Consider the following 18,235-nt stretch of genomic DNA (forward strand, 5'->3'; position numbering starts at 1 on the left):
AATTTTTTAACCAGTACCAAATTGTTTTGATGATTAGTATGTATTGTACAGTTTGAGATCTGGAATTCCTAAGGACCTTTCCTGCCTATCTTTTTTTTTTCTCTCCTGATCATTTCCTTTGAGATTCTTGACCTTTTGTTCCTCTTGGATTAATTCTGTTATATTTTGTCTAGTTCTATAAAATTTGGGATTTTTATTACATTAACACAACACAACCATGAAGAAATAAATTCCTCCACTGTTTCTCTTCCCTTATTTTTGCGAAGTGTTTTGTAGTTTCATTCAAATCATTTCTGAGCATTACCTGAGTACAGACTCTCAAATTTTGTAATTTTGAATGTTATTTCTTCTTCTATCTTTTTTTCCTAGAATTCACTGTCAATATACAACAAGGCTAGCTATTTTTGTAGGTTTATTTCATAACCTGTTACTTGTTTTGATTAATTTTTAGCTGAATCTTATTCAATTAAATCATACTGAATCTTAGTTGAATCTTGAATTTTGAATAGCTGAATCTTATTCACAGCTATCATAGGAGAGTTCCACTGTCGGTTTTGGAGAGAACAATTTATTAAAGAAATCTTGACAAATCTATTCATTTTTCAACAGTTTGTTATCCTCCTTCAATGTCAACACTAAAACTCTTGGGAAAACTAACCTAAATGGGTCTTTCATCAAGCTTTCCATAATCTCAATTTTCTTCTGCTGTTTTTGAGGTAATACTTTTTTTGAGGTAATTATCACTCATAATCTTTCACAATTCTCCTCCATTAGATTTTCTAAACAAGATGTTGCCTTTGACTGTCATATCACTCTGCTTAGAAAAGTGATCACATATTCACTGGCTCAAGCGATTTCTAAGCCCTTTTCACTATGGTGATTTATTTACATGGTGACAGTCAATGCCGATATCTGTTCTTTTGTCTGTTTTCCATTTTTTTAAAAGTGCCAAAAGATAAATTATATATTTTAATGATTTAGGTTGGAGTGGTTTTAATTGCACACCATTCATTCCTCCCTCTCATTTTGTTACTGCCTTTTTTTTATCTTTGCTCTAACAAATTAACAGTTTGACTATATAGACCATAGATTTTCAGCACGGGGTTTAGGAACCCCTAGTGTCTCAGTAAGTCCATGGAGTCAAAACTACTTTCATAATAATACTAAGATGTTTTAATTCCTAATACAGTTAATATTGATCCAAACCAAAGAAATGAAAACTCTGGAGGAGTCCTCAATAATTTTCAAGACTATATAGAGTCTTGAGGCCAAAAAGTTTGAAAATCACTAATACAGACAACTGACTGACAAATGGCTTCCATATATATATTTTCTTATCTGTTAAAATACAATCAATTTAATTTTTATGATTTTATTTAATGTTTATGTCCTGCCTCTCCTATATCTCTTCTCTAAAAACAGTATAGATGACATGAGATTTGTAAATGTCCTAGAAACCTTTGGGATCTCCCATTTCTCATTCCTAAACTGTATTTTTCACTATTTTCCCCTATATGCCTACCTTATCATTGAAATCGCTAAGTACTAAAGTATAAGTTGATTTAATGTAAAAGGTTTTATGTTATCCTTCATTAAACTTTTAGTCCTCTTCATACTATGTTACCTATGCAGGTGAATAAGATACAGTGATCTTTATGGTAGTATTTTATCATAAGGACTTCAACCTAAGATTACCAAGAGTCTTATGAGAAATGCTTCCTCTGTCACCTTTGGACACACCTAATCATCTATCCAAATCTGCCATATGCTTTATTTGCCTCTTCAAAATAAAACCTGTGATCCATCCTTTCATTTAGCTGTAACTTCTTGTCTTCTAGTTTCATTTATAAAAAGATATCCAAACTGATATGACTCAGCTCCTCCAGCAGGATGACAATTCACTAGTCACTTGAAAATGGTCTCACATATAGAATAGAAAAATTAATGTTTAGAAGGGTTTTATTTTGTTTATATGATCAGAAAAGGTCTAAAAACCATGATTCCCTGGTCCCCTTTTCACCATTATAAATAACAGAAGCAGAAAGGGGCTATGCTGGAGTAAGGGTGATTGTTTGTCTGCTAGGAAATTTTCTTGCACATCTCAACTTTTTACTCAGTTCTGTGCTCTAGCCCTGACCTTATTTTGGACCCCAATCCAAATACTGAGGGCACCTCAACAGCTACAAGAACAGACAGTTGGTTGAGGTAAATTCCCACCAAACATCACCCCAAAATGTATCGAAACCTAGAGGAGCCTCCCCTCAGCAACAAATCAATCAGACTCTACCATTCAACAGGCAGAAATTGAGAAGTTAAGACTCCACAGCTGGGGGTAGGGGTGGGAGGGTGAAGGGGGAAGCAACAGAGAGATGCAAGCAACAACAACTGGCATTTATGTAGTACTTTAAGGTTTGCAAAGCACTTTACAAATATTTTCTTTTGATTTTCACAATCACCCAGCGAAATAGGTGCTATTATTATTCTCATTTTTACAGAATTAGGAAACTGAAGAAAATAAAAGTCAAGTGGCTTGCCAAGGATTACACAACTAGTTTTTGAGAGGGGATCTGAACTCAGGTATTCTTTACTCCAGCTCCAGAGCTCTATACACTTCACTACCCCAAATACAATGAACAAATACTATAGGAATAAAAGTCAGGAAGAGGCTGATTCTAGAATAATTACAGTTAGAATCAAAGAAAGGAAAATATAATGATGACAGAAACTCTCAGAGTAATTGGCAGTTCTAATAAGAGAACAAAAAGAGAAAGAAGTTCAAACTATTAAAGAAAATCACAAGAAGAAAACATGATAGAACAGAATGTGGAAAAACTTAGCAAAGCAGTAGGTACCCCAGAGGACAAAAAATAAAGGAAGAGGGGAAAGGAACTCAAAAACTAAATGATACAAAAAGATGTTACAGCAAAGAAAAAAAGTCAGAAAAACTGGAAGAGCAAATGAGCTACCTATTATCAAAAACAACTGATCTAAAAAACAGGATATGGAGACAGGCCAAGAATCATCAAGCCCCCAAAAGACCATGATGAAACAAATAACCCTGAATATCATTTCTTAAAAAGTACAAAACAAAATTGACAAGTATTGGAAAAAGAAGGCAAAATACAGTTCAATGAAATCCATAGGCCATTGCTATAGAAAAAAGTCCAGGCAAAATACACAGTGAAATTACAACAGTTGGGCCCTAACATCAGTCCTAGTAGAAATGGAACTAAAGAGACCAAAAACAGGAAAAGCAGCAGGACTGTACCAAATGCATACAAAGAAGCTCCATGCTGGAACCAACAACTGTGAGGGCATTAAAGGGTTGATATATAAATTATCTAAAAGAGAAGATATTAAAGCTGTGGAAAAAGTCATAGACCTTATTAATAATGAAAAGAGGTGACAAAGAGAACATAAGTAACGACCAACCTATGTGCAAACTTTCCCATATATGCAAAATCTTTATAAGATATAGGCATCCTTGATAAGGATATTAGTAGGAAAACAAGCAGACTTTCACGATTAACATTCAACAACAGATGGCACCTTTATCATTTCACAATTAAACTGAAGTAAAAATTATAAGATTGACTGGGGCTTACTGCTTGTTAATTATTTTTTTAAATGACAGAAAAACTGTATAAAACTATATATAAAAACCAAGAAGAAAACACTATATTACAGGCAACAAAGAGGTGTCTTCTATCTATATATCAAAATTATTCACTATTCCTTGGAAGATTTAACACAAGAAGTAAGGCCTCTAATAATAAAAAAGTTAAAGGGAGGCATAAAACAGAGAGATGTATCAGTGCCAAAGATTCACCACTGTGATGGAAATGAACTGGCACAGAAGAAAAAGGGGCAAAAGTGCAAGGAGAGAAAAAATATTTTAGCATACTTTTATGACAGGAAAAACAAATGATCATTACCACCATAAATGTGAATGGGATAGCCTGCTCTTAAGATATGGCAAAACAAGTAAGAAAATTAACTCCAACAGTTTTCTGCATATAGGAAACACAATTAAAGCATAAAGATTAATTGAAAGTTAAAATGAGTGGCTGAAATAGAATTTGTTATACCTCAGATGAATCCAATAAAATAGGAATAATGGTCATAATCACATAATCGCAGACAAGACAATGACAAACACAGACATAGGTAGCAGACAAGAGAGGAAACTTCATTAGACTTAAAAGTATGTAGCTAACAAAACAACATCACTATTGTATACACATGCACCAATTGGCATAGTATTTTCAAAGAAAAACTGTATTGTAGATCATATACACTGATGGTTGAAGATTTCAATATACTTCTTCCTGAATCAGACAAATTTAACAGACTAAGAAATGAATCTATACAGATTAAAAAAGTACAGCCTCCTTTGAAAATTACTAATTAGTAATTTTAAGAAGCACAAATACCTTCAAAATCATGCGTACCTTTGTCAAATTGATCACATGTAAATGCATAAAGGCAGAAAGGTGAAAATATTAAATATGCTTTAAAGATGATCAAATTAAAATTGTAATTAATAAAGGAAGTATGAACAATAAGCTTAAAGAATGAATAGAGAAAAGAACAAATCATGTAATGATTTTTAAAAAAGGACAATGAGAAAACATCAAAATTTGTGGGATGGGGAAAAAAAATCTCTCAACAATTACATTAAAAAAAAGCAAAAAAATTAAAAACATATCTGGAAGAAAAAAGAACAAAAATGAAGACATAATTCTCAAATAAACACAGAAGTAGAACCCCTAAAAATTAGGGTGAAAAAAGAACAAAAGGGAGAAAAAGAGGGAAAAAAAATTAAAAACAAAAACATTAAAAGCTGAAAAACTAAACCAAGGGCAATTATTATTCATAAAATATGCAAACCACTAGCAAATGTAATATTCCTACACACCTCACTCCTAGGAGAAAAAACAATTTTACCAAATTATCAAAATGAAAAAGGATTCACAACAAATGGGGGAAAAAAATGAAAATCATCAGAAACCGCTTTACTGAATTATATAGTAACAAAATTCAAAACAAATGAATTGGATGAATATTTACCGAAAAAATGATATCCAAATTAATGAAATAGAAAATCTAATCTCAGAATGAAGCAAGCCATAAAAACTCAGGTCTATTGGACTTATAAATGAATTCTAACAAATACTTAGAGAAATATTTGGTATTTGGTATAAAAGCCCGCATGCTACACAAACTGCCAAAACAGAGACTGAACATTACCAAAATTCTCCTAATTCAGGAGAAATGAAGCAGAGAAAAATAAACTATAATTTAATATCACTGATGAATATTAATACAAAAATATTAAATAAAACATTAACAAGGAGACTACAGCAATATATTGTCTAAATTTTAGTGTGACTAACTTGGATTCATACAAAAAACGGAAGGATAGGTTAACATGAGGAAGACTATAAATCAGATTAATAACAAAAATAATAAAATCATAAAATTTTATCAATACAGAAAAAGCCATGAACCAAGAAGAATACTTAATAAATTTTTTCCCTAATAAGATTCAAAGTTATCTATCTGAAATAAAGAACTAACACTATTTGTAACAAAGACAGCATAGAACATTTTCCAATAAGATTAAGGGCATAGTGAAAATGACCAATGCTTCTGATATTATTTGATAAATGCTGCTAGAAATACACACCATACAATATGCAGAGGTGAAAAGTAAACAAAATTATATGTGTCCAATGATTTTAAAATCAACCAAAAATTGAAACAATAACTAATATTTACATCCTTAAAATATTAAAAGAGCTATATGTGTATACATGTATATATGCTTATATATGCAAAAGAACATCTATACACTCTATCATTTGCACCTGAAAACAACCTTGTAAGATATGACTACAAGCATTATTTTCCCCATTTTAAAGATGAAGAAACAGAAACACTGAAAGGCTATGTAATTTGCGCATGGTCAATCAACTAATAAATACCAGAAATGTTATTGAAACCTAAGTCTTCCTTCATAGCTTTAATCAAGTAGTGGAACAAATTTTTTTTTCCCAAAAATAAAATTGGCATTTCTGAATATTGTTAACGAAGCCAAGAAAAATAAGGAAATTTCATTCAAAGTAATAACAAAATGCAAAAACAGCCAGGAGTTAGCCTATTTACCCTAAGAAGAAAAATTTTAAAAACACTACAAAACAATTTTTAGATAAGTAATAGGAGGACAAGTGAATGGAATAATATGGTAATAGTAAATGGGTCAATATATCAAAAATGAAACTACTCAATTTACAGGTTTAGTGCTATACCACACTACTATGAGATTGCTATATAGAACTAGACAAAATAATATCGATATTTGTTTGGAGGAACAAATTCAAAAATTCCAAGAGAAATAATATTTAAAAGTTTAAAAAAATTTCCAGACATAAAACCATTTTATAAAGCAGTAATCAGTTATTTTGTGCTGCTTATAAAAAAACAGAAAAGCAAAACTAAGAAACGAATACTCTGGACAAATGAATTCAACAGGCATTTATTAAGCATCATTATGTGCCAGACTCTGTGCTAAGACCTGGAGATACAATGAAAGGGGGTGGGAAGAGTAGGGGGAGAACCAGTCCCTGGTCTCAAAGAGATCAGTCTAATGGAGGGGAAGAGACAATATGCAAACAACCAAGTAAAAACAAGATACAGGTAAGATAAATTGGAGGTAATCAACAATGAAAAAGCACTAGCATTAATGGAGATCATCAGGAAAGGCTCCTAGCAGAAGAAAGTGGGATCTTAGCTCAGATCTGAAGGAAGTCAAGGAATCAAGGAGATAGAGATAAGGATGTAGAGTATTCCAGGCAAGGTGGACAGTCAGTGAAAATGCCCACAAATGAGAGATACAGCATCTTGTATAAAGAACAAGGAGGTCGATGTCACTTGATAGCAGAGTTGGCAAAGGGGAACAAGGTGTAAGAAAACAGGAAAAGTAGGAAGCAGGTAGGTTATAAAGGGCTTTGAACACTAGATGATTTTATATTTAATCCTAAAAGTGATAATGAATGAAGTTTACTGAGTGGGTACAGGGATGATGACACAGTCATATCTGCACTTTAAAAAGGTCAATCTGATACCTGAGTGAAGAATGGACTATATGTTGGGAAGAGACTTGTGGCATGGAGATCTGAAGGCAATTCATGAAGTGATGACAACCTGCACCAGGGTGGTGGCAATATCAAAAGGAAGAAGGGAACATACAGAAGAGATGTTACAAAGGTAAAATCTACAGGATATGGCAACAGTTTGGAAAGGGGGGAAAGGGGAGAAGAGTGCAAAGTCAAGGTTTCAAACTTTGGTGACTAGGATAATGGTAGTGCCCTTGACAATAATAATTAAGTGTAGAAGACTAGAAGGTTTGGAAAGAAAGATGAATTCAGTTCTGGAAATGTTGAGCTTAAGATGCCTGTGGGATAGCCAATTCAAGATATATAACAGGCAGTAAGAAATAAGAGGCTGGAGGCTAGGATAGAAGTTAGGGCTAGATAACTAGATCTGAGAATCCTCTGCAAAGATACGATAACAATCCATGGGAACTGATAGGATTGCCTGTAGCAGAAATGTCAAACACACTGCCCACAACACTCCCCAGTACGGCCTAAACCAGATTAAAATGCAATTGGGAAATCTTTAACAAAATATACAATAAAATATTATTAATATTATATTTGGAAATTAAATCAATACACTGTCTATAAGGATCCTTACGTATGGATTAGTAGTTCCTGTTTCTATTTGAGTTTATCACCACTGCTCTATAATACAGAAGAGGGTCCAGGATGGAGTCCAGGGGGACACCCACCATAGGTGGGTATGACTGGGAAGAAGCTTTAGCAAATGAAATTGAGAAGGAACAATCCAAGGTATCGTTGATAACTTTGGAGAGAACAATTTAAGTTAAATGATGAAGTTGGAAACCAAACTACAGAGTTTAGAGAAGGGGAAAGGATGGGGAAGCACTGACTATAGACAAGCCTTCTCAAGAAGTTTAGAAACAAAAAAGATGAGAAAGATAGGACTACAACCAGCAGGAATGGACCTATCCAGTGAGCATTTTTTGAGGATGGGGGATGGAATACACAGGCACATTAGTAGGTATCAGGGAAGCAACCCATACAAAGGAAGAGACTGAAAATGAGTGAAAGAGTGGGGATGGCAGAGAGTAATCTGCTGGAGAAGAGACATGGAATGAGATCACTTGTACATGCAAAGGAGTTTGCCTTGGCAAGAAGGGTCAGTTGTTCATGTGAGACAGATGAAATAGTGGCTGAAAGCAGCTGAAGAATGTGAGATGAGGAAAAGAGACGAGGAAGCTCTCAATTAATGGCCTCAATTTTTGCAGAGAAATAGGAGGAAAACCGCCCAAAAAAATCAGAAGTAAATGTAACAAAATTACAAAGATCATTACAAAGAGATGAAAAGGCAGTTTCAATCTCCTTCATGGAGGTGGGAGATCCACAAATGATACATTGAAAAAGTCTGAAAACGTGCAACGTGTAACAATAAGTTTTGCTGGGTTTTTTTTTTTACTCTCCAAAAATTACTAATTGTCATATGGCATGTCTCTGGGAGGGGATGGGATTGGGATAACTATGGTGATGCAACAAAAAGAAAATATCAATAAAATTTATTATTTTTAAAGAAAAATGAGACAAGATTCTCTGATAAAAGGGTGAGAAGGGGAGGGACGGGAGATTTAAGAAGGAATGGAGGTTTCCAAAAGTTGATGTGATGAGTGGGTTAGTGGATTAGGGAGGTATAAAAGGATTGCCCTGCTACAGTAAGGGCCCAGTTGAAATGATGTTAACATAAATTTGTAGGGGACCTAGTCAGCAGTTTCCTAATTTTCTCCATCTTCATTCAGCAGCATATGAATAAAACGGAATAGAAGGCTGAGGTTTGGTAGGGCAAGATCAGTGATACAATAAGGGGACAGCGGACTTGAGAGAGGACAATGTAGAGTTGGACTAGTTCACTAAGAAGTCAAAATGGGAAAGGCAGTAGAATGTAGCCAGGGAAGGAATAGACTAAGAAAGAACTGGGATGTGGAGGGATTGGATGTGATGGCTATTTTTGCCCTTTTATCCCCAGTACCTACTACAGTTCCTGGCACATCATATGAGCTTTAAAGATGCTTGCTGACTTCGTTTGACTCAACGTACACTGTAGCCCAGTGATCAATAAACCCCAAGACATGAAGTACTAGGGAGAAAGACTTCCCTATTTGAGAACTGCTGGAAAAATTCGAAACAATTGTGGCAAAAGATTACACTTCAATTAGCATCTCATATGTTATAAAATGGTATGTACACACACATGTACACACACACACACACACAAGTTCCAATGGATAAGTGACCTAAAAGTAAAAGGCTGACACTATAAACATTTAGAAGATATTAGGAAATACTTTCACAGCTATAGAGAATTCATTATCAAATAAAGCTCAGAGGCAAACTAGTAAAAATAGCTCATTTCAATTAGTTTTTACAAAAACTAGAAAAAAAATCAATGCAGCTAATAGAAATTAAAAAAGGAAAAAAAATTCAAAGATAGCTGATGTAAGTATGCTATTTAAACTATTTAGAGAATGTTTGACCCAATGATCCCACTATTGGCCATGTACTCCAAGGGTGTGAAAGCCACAGGATCTTATAGATCTAAAGCTAGAAGTGCAGAGACGTCACCTAGTCAAACGCCTTCATTTGACAGATAAAGAAACTGAGGCCCAGAGAAGTAATCTGCCCAATGTCATGTCGGAAGAATAAGTAGTAGAGTCAGGATTTTAAATGGGCTCCAAGTTCTGTGTCCTTTCTACCACATAACCACACACACACAAAGATTCTATAAGTACTAAATATTCAAAGCAGTACTTTTTGTATGAGCAAAAAAACTGGAACAAAGTCAGTCCCTATCAAATGGGGAACGACTGAACAGGTTACAGTATATGAATATAATGGAGTATTATTGTACTATAAGAAAAGACAAATTACAAATTCAGAAAAACATGGGAAGACATGAAATAATTCAGAGCAAAGAAAGCAGACTCAGGAAAATACATATACATAAGTAACTAAATAATGTAAATTAGAACAACACTAAAAGACCTAAGGAATCAGATTAAATGCAATGATCAATCTTGGTTTTTGAAAACTAGTAATGAAACAAGTTCTTCCTCTTGCCTTCCTCATCTCAACCATCAAGAATCTTTATCAGTCTTAAAAGACCAAGTTCAGATACCACCACTTGCATGAATGAAATCCACCCCCCCTTCCTTATTGCGTTGATCATTAACATTCTCTCCCTTCTATAATTACCTTCACGGTTTTTCTTTTTTATAAGAAGGTTGGGAGGGCAACATGAGAATGGTAAGGGAAGATACTAGTATAAAAAAATACATCAGTAATAGTTTAAAGAAAAAAAAATTACCTTCTGAGATCATAATTTTGTGTTCTTCCTTTTCTCTCTCACTCTTAAACCTACTCAGAGAAATCTCAGAGTTGGAAGACTCAGAAGATCTCAGAAGCTTGTGATCTCTTACAAAAATCTTTCTATAACAGGGATTCTTAACCCAGGATCTGTCACCTAGATTTTTTGAAAAAATATTTTGATAATTTTATTTCAATGTAATTGGTTTCTATTATAATCCTCTGTATTTCGTGCATTTTAAAAACACTACCGTGAGAAGGGGCACAGAGGTTTTACCAGACATTGCCACAAGAGTCCATGCCACAAAAAAGGTTAAGAACATCTGTAACATGCCCAACAAAGGGGCATGTAGTCTTCTCATGAGACTTCCACTGAGGAGTAACCTCTCAAGTAGCACATTCCATTAACGGTAGTGTTAATCATTAGAAAGTTATTCATTACAAGCTGAAATTTGCCTCTGCAATTTCCAACAACTGCTTATAATTCTAGTCTCTCAGACTAAGCAGAACAAATCTAATCCTTCCTCCAAAAGACAGCCTTTCAAGGACTTGTCCCCCTAAGTTTTCTCTTCTAGAGAATAAACATCAGTTCTTTCAACCAACGTTCACATGTCAGAACAAGGTCCTTCACCCTTAAGACCTTCTTCTGACTACTGACCAATTTATCCATGTATTTGGCATTTTCTAACCTCATAATCACCTCTAATACCCTCCACTTCTCCCTGTTCATCATCTCTGAACTGGCCTCACATTTCCTTCTCCATAATCTTGACCCTACTTTATTGGTTGAATTAATATACTCTCCTCCACTTCTGAATCCCTCATTCTCTCATACTGCCTTTTATACTCTGCCATATCTTCAACCCTAAGTAATTACCATCTTTGACTCTTAAGCTCTTATTCTCATGCACCTGAAAACCAGAGAAAGTCACGAAACCACGTTGAATAGGTCCACTACAAAGTCTTGGTAAATGATTTCAATTGAGTATTCACTATTGCACAGCAATCTTTAACTTTTCCCTTGTTTACTCTTTATCATGTGCCCTTTAATGGCTCTTCCAAACTTCCCGAAAAATTTGAGGTCATCAATCCTCTTACCTCCTCCTCTACCACATTTCAAAACTCCTCTACAGCTACAGCCCTCTCCTCCTTCCTTTGCACTAAGTTGAGGTGGTCCTTCTTACCAATGCCAACCCATTTACATATGCCCTGATCTAATCCTCTTCCCTCCTCTTCCAAAAAAGACTAGCACATCACTTCTCTTCTTCCATATCTCTGTCAGCTCCTTCCCTGATGCCTAAAATGTGTCTATTTTTCTCATCCGTAAATAATCTCTTTTGATCCTCGAATCCTCTCAATCTACCATGGAGCTTTCTTCACTGTCTGCTAAAATCCTTGAAAAATTATCTGGAATCACGACTTCCATTTCTGTGTCACTTACTCATTGTCTTGCGATATAGCTTCCAATCATACAACTATACTGAAACTAGTCTCTCCGAGGTTTACCAAAATCTATTACTAAATCCAATGGCCTTTCCTCAAACTTCTTTCTTCCATGACCTCTCTGCACCTTTTGACACCTTTATTTAAGTACTCTCTGGACTTTGCTTCTGTGACTTTGCTCTCTTTGTTCTCCTACTTTGTTCAATGTCCTCTGCTAAATTACGTATTTCTTACCCCCATGAGTATAGTATCCTCAAGGTTCTGTTCTAAGCCCTAGGTCGATATGCAGATGACTCCATCTTTCTTCTGAATTCTAGTTACATAAACTGTCACCTAGATATCTCTCCTTAGATGTCCTAATGACATTTTAAAGTCAACACGGAAACCTCATATTCACCTTTAAACCTGTATCTTCTCCCAAACTTCTCACCTTCTGTTGAGAGCCACCTAGTCATCCAGGTTGAAAATCAATCTTAAAGTCATCATTGATGTTTCCCTTGTCCTCACACTCATTACCCATTAAGTTGCCAAATCTTATTGATAATACATTTTTTCCACATAACAAGCACTAATTCATGCCATCATCGGCTCTCAATTGGAACAGTCCCCTAATTGGTCTCTTTGCTTCAAGTCTCTCTACATTCAAACTATGTTCTAGGAAGGTACAAAATTACCTAATAAGTGTGATCTATCATGCCACTACTTCAATCAAAAATTTTCTTTGGCTCTCTTGCCTCTAAGACAAAATACAAAATGCTCTACCTAGTGCTTAAAATCGGTGACAATTTGGCTCTACTTTTCCTCTTATTGCCTACTACTGCCATTTTATGCCCTGTGTTCTTGCCAAACTAGTTCGCTGCTTTCTTAGCTTCCAAAAAGGCAAACTGTTGAAGAAGGGAAGGTATTGGATTAAACTAGTGCATGCCTTCCTCATCTCAACCATCAAGAATCTTTATCAGTCTTAAAAGACCAAGTTCAGATACCACCACTTGCATGAATGAAAAGCACCCCCCCTTCCTTATTGCGTTGATCATTAACATTCTCTCCCTTCTGTAATTACCTTGTATTTAATTGAATCTATGCTGGACCACCCAGTAGAATAAAAACTCCTTAAAGGCAGGGACAATTTTGTTTTCATCTTCTTATTCCCAGCACTAGCACAGTGCCTCACTCATAGTCAGCACTTCATTTTGTTCACTGAATTAAGTGCTCATGAGCCATACTATAAAATTAACCAAGCAGATTCAGTTTAGGATTCAATAAATTAAGATGCCACCTTCAGTAAAGATAGGTAACTATGCATCAAAATACCAATAGAAAGTATTAGCACCTTTGATTCCTACTGGCAAACAAGAAGTTGATTTACATTTGATAAAAAAAAAAATAGTTAACACACTGAATTTTTTGTCATCTAGCACATGGACTAAGTGTCAACTCATTGTCGATGCAGACACCTCACAGACACCCCCATTGCTGCCTATTCAGGAAAGAAAATCACGAACAGCCAGAATTCCACCAGCAAACTAGGTGAAATACATGCCCACTAAAAAAAACTTTTTGTACTTACATCATCCACTTTTCTTATGATTTGGAGTTTCAAAGAACCTTTAAAAATCACTTGGACAATATTTTACAGATAAAGAAAGGGAAACCCGGGGAGATACATTTCTTGCCCCACATTACACAGAAGCAGAGCCAGTATTGGAACCTGGATCCTATGGTTCCAAGTCCATTGTTTTCCCTTATACAACACGGCCTCTTGACGTAGCAAACTGCCATTCACACACATGTGACGCATGAGTGTTTGCAAAAAGGCCAGAGACATGCATCCGGAACACGTAGGGCCAGTCATGTCGTTAAGAGTGAGGGCTGAAAGATGGTAGACAGCCCTATAAAGTGTCTAGAGACTTGGAGGAATTCCCCTAGCACACTGGGTCCTGTGAGGGTTATAATCTGCACGGTTAAAATGAGGAAGGTGTACAAAGCACTCCCCTCATAAGCCTGTGAGCTTGGTTTGTGCCAGGGATTTTCTTTAGGTAAGGAATGCTAATCTAGATACCATGTTAGTGTGGGACAGTGAGTGGATCATCCAAAACTTCAAAAGGAAATGTTGCTCTTCTCTGCCTCAGGAGATAGGGGTAATGAAACAATGAAAACAAATCATCCCTGAGCTCCTTAGGAACACAGCTGGTAGCAAGAAAATCTTCAGGAGCCAAGTCATTTCAAGAATTACAAAGTGATGTTATAACAAGGTCAGAAGTCTTACCGCGACAGGTTATAATAAAGTCCTATAAAGCAGATGAAAGGTACTTTGTTACATTGAAAAAGCAAACTTAGGTACTTTTGAGACCAGTAAGTATAATTAATGTGGCTTCTCCAAGTTGTGTAAACTGCACAAAGTTGTGAATTTGCACAGCCAAGTACGATCAGAGGTGAAAAGATATTTCTTGGACATAATGAAATTTAAAAATATAATGAAATAAAATCAAAGAAAATAAACTCTCCCACGTACTCCACATTACTGAAGAACCTTAGTGCTTAGCGTACCTGTGGTCGGGTTAGGAGAAAGAAATACGAGGCAATATCCTTTCCAAAGTGTAATTTTCCTTTTCTATTGTTATTTCATCCAAGTCATTTAAAAATCATGTGATAAAACACTGCATTTGATTTGTAGTAAAACAAATTCTTGTACACGAAAAAGTTTAGTACCCAAAGTTTTTGTGGTCAAATCATGAGTTATATTAAATGAACAAGCTAAGTCAAGCCATTTCTCCCACCCTCCAATTACAGCACATATAAATCATGGTAGAAGATCTAGTTGCTATCTCAAGAATTTTTTCTACCAGTATACAAAAATGCTTCCCAATGAAGCAGGTGCCGTGCCACAACACTAGGACAAGTTCTGTAGGTATCCTTCTAAAATGAAAGTATTGTTAAAGCACGCCACTGATCAAGGAAAAGGGACCTTTGTACATAATGGGCAAATTGGTATCTTGTGGCCGCTAAGCTCTGCAGCTTTCATTTCTCTTGGCACTGGTACCAATCAAAGCAATGTTGCATGATGCCATTTCTAAAAGAAACTGCAGTAACCAGTCCTAATAGCTTAAATCAGTACTTTCCAAAGTGAGAGATGGGCTACCCAAAGACATTTCAAAGGGTAAGGTGGGGAAGTCAAGGGAGAGAGGACCAAGAAGCCAAATCTATAGTTTATCTTAGATGACAACACAGATATATTTTCATATGGCTATTTCATTTGAGAATTGGTGACAAACCTTTCTATTCTGACAGGATGCAACCTGTTAGATTATGCAAATTTTATCTTTAAAGACAAGCACAGATTATATCCCCTCTTACAAAAGGAAAAAAGACCTGTCATTTATAATAGCAAATCACTACAGACCCATGTACAATAATTTGTAGCAAAATAAATGATAAGGGGGCAGCTAGGTGGCACAGTGAGTAGAGCACCAGTCCTGGAGTCAGGAGGACCTGAGTTCAAATCCAACCTCAGACACCTGACACGTGTACTAGCTGTGTGACCTTAGGCAAGTCGCTTAACCCCAATTGCCCTGCCAAAAAACAAACAAAAAAAAAAAAAAGAAATATATTGAGGGAACCCATTAATGCTGTAGGTCTAGGAGGCTTAGATGTATGGAATACTCCTGGAATAAAATGGGATTCAGTTTTCATGATGAAAAACTCTCACATAAACACTTCGATAAAGTGTCACATTTAATATTTTAGGGAAATATTAACATTTTCTGATAGAATTCCTATTTAGATCACACAGAAAAGGGTTCTACAAAACATGGTTTGATGATACTGCTCTTATCCTATTCAGCTTCCTACAACTCCTAAGTGGTAGAGAGGCACAGAGGCTAAGGTGACAAAGCTCCTAAGTGAAAGGGCTATGATTCAAACTTGGGTCTCAATTTCCACATCTATAAAATGGAAATAGCAACATGACCTATCTCCACAAGGTTGTTGTGAGCACCAAATGAGATAATTTATATAAAATGCCCTGCGAATCCTCAAGTAGTATGTAACTGTTATTATGGATATGCTAATAATAAAAACGAACACAGATATTCTAACTTACTATTTATTGCCTCATGTGAAATCAGACATTAAAAAATGGGTACAGTTAAACAGAAACAAAAGGAAATGATATTCCAGGCAGGAATAAAAAATTTGAGCAAATACTTAAAGATTCCTGAATGAAGGCATGGTTTAGGGAAGAGTAAAAAAGTAGTATTTAATATTGGGAGTTGTGGAAGATATTAGATGGACTGACTTATAGACAGCCATAAATGCCTGCCTGAGTATAGTATAGTCTATGAGTCTTACTCAATGGACTGGGGGTCTAAGAGATGGGGAGGGGGATATACCAGTAAATCTCTAAATCAAATGAAATTTCAATGCCTCCTTCCTTAGTTTGCTCAGCTTCCCACTTAACTGTGCTTTGCTCCCAGTGACAATCTATTCTCCCATTCTATTCTGGAACTCCACTGTCTGTTTTAACCCCTTCCTAACTACATTACTTCAAGCTCTGAGGGAATTAAAGAATTTATCATAACAGGGTTAGATGCTCCTAATATGGATAGTAAAGAGGGAATCCATTTTGAGGATTTTGAACAGATCAGCAAAATAATTAAGCCACAAAGCTCTACAAGTTAGCTATTATTATTAAATATCACAGTAAAGATTAATCATGTGGTTTAAGGAAAAGGAATTATCTCCAGCATTTTGGGAGGCTAACTTATTTTTCCAGACATTAACATACAACTGTAATGTTTTGAGGTTTGTTTTTTACCTTCTCCTCCATCTGGAGCATTAAGCGTGGTATGGGGAGGGAAAGAAATCTAGTTAAGCCAATGATGAAACAAGAATGGGGGGGGATGGGGGGATGGAGCACCAAAAATTGTACAGGTATCAGGAAGCTCCTTAATTGAGCCTAGGATTTTTAGAATAAGCAAATAAATTCAGTCCAGAGCACTAAGATGAGAAATATCTATCTTCAACATGAGAGAGTCCATTAATCTCATAGTAGGCCAGAAAAGGAGAAAAGATTAGGATATAGCCCTCTAATCCTAAAGAGAATTATAAGGAAAAATTAGGTCTGGGAAACTTTAGTAGAAAATAGATTTGCAAGTTCCAGATACCACCCAGTCTACATGAGTAATATTTGTAGACACATTCTTAAATACCTAGCAACCTTAACCTTGTTATTTGTATATAATGTTCCTTTTCCATGTGAAAATACTCTTCTAAACTGGAGTATATAGTGGAAGATGGAGAAGAATAAGTGCCAGAACTGAACACCAAAATATGGTGACAGTAACATACAAGAGAACAGTAAATTACAACAGATCTCTGAACTCAGGGAAGATGATTAAGGAAGCTCACTCAAGACACCTAAATTGTAGTTTAGAAATAGTTTTAGAATAGAGGCAAACCTTCTAGCCCAAAGATCCCCTTTAATCAGTTGAAAAAAGATGTTTCTGTGGCCACACACAATCTCCAGATGTGGTATGTGAAATGGACTGGGAGACATAAAGGCAAAGATGACCAGTTAGAATAACATTTCCATAGTCCAGGTATAAAGTGATAAACCCTTTGACAAGGTTAATAAGAATAGAAGAAAGGATGTTATGAGTCTTTAGGGTAGGACTAACAAGACTTGATGACTGACTGGAAACAGGATAGAGCAAAGAATGAAAGACAGCTCTAAGGTTTCAAAATCCTTTGATTCTAGACCTGAGTAATACCACTTATAGAAGAGAAGAAATCTGGTTGAAGTGTAATAATTCATAGGATCATATGTATTTGGAGTTAGAAGAAAACTTAAGATATCATCTAGTCCAATACTGAACTTTGCAAAAAAAGAAAACCAATACCTAGAAAGATCAGATGACATTTCCACACGTTATTAAGTAGCAGATTCAAGATCTGAACCCTTATGAAAGTAAAACAGCTACATGGACATCTAAAGCATTCCTACAATGCATTTTACAACGTATTCCTATAATGAAATATTACAAAGTATCAAACACCAATATATTAAGGATCACGATTCTGTACAACGTTCACTTCAATTATATAATTATCTGGATTATTCAGCATCTTATAGACAGAAGGGATATCATAGTTCATTAATCTAGTTAAATACTTTCATCCCCTTATTTTAAAGATCAGGAAACAGACTCTCAGGTTGTGACTTACCATGGTCACTCCAAACAGCCTCCTATCCACACTTCTTATACTCAAAAAAAAAAATTAACTAAACCAAACAATAACCATAACAATGGAGGTCA

At 35.4% G+C, this 18,235-nt stretch overlaps 1 protein-coding gene across 1 annotated transcript in view; it reads right to left on the minus strand.

Moving 5' to 3' along the window:
- Positions 1 to 18,235, minus strand: part of BUB3 (BUB3 mitotic checkpoint protein) — a 46,508-nt gene that overhangs the window by 16,060 nt on the left and 12,213 nt on the right. The window lies entirely within an intron of this gene.

The sequence above is a fragment of the Trichosurus vulpecula genome, chromosome 8 (genome assembly GCF_011100635.1).
Source record: "Trichosurus vulpecula isolate mTriVul1 chromosome 8, mTriVul1.pri, whole genome shotgun sequence".
NCBI classification, from domain to species: domain Eukaryota; kingdom Metazoa; phylum Chordata; class Mammalia; order Diprotodontia; family Phalangeridae; genus Trichosurus; species Trichosurus vulpecula.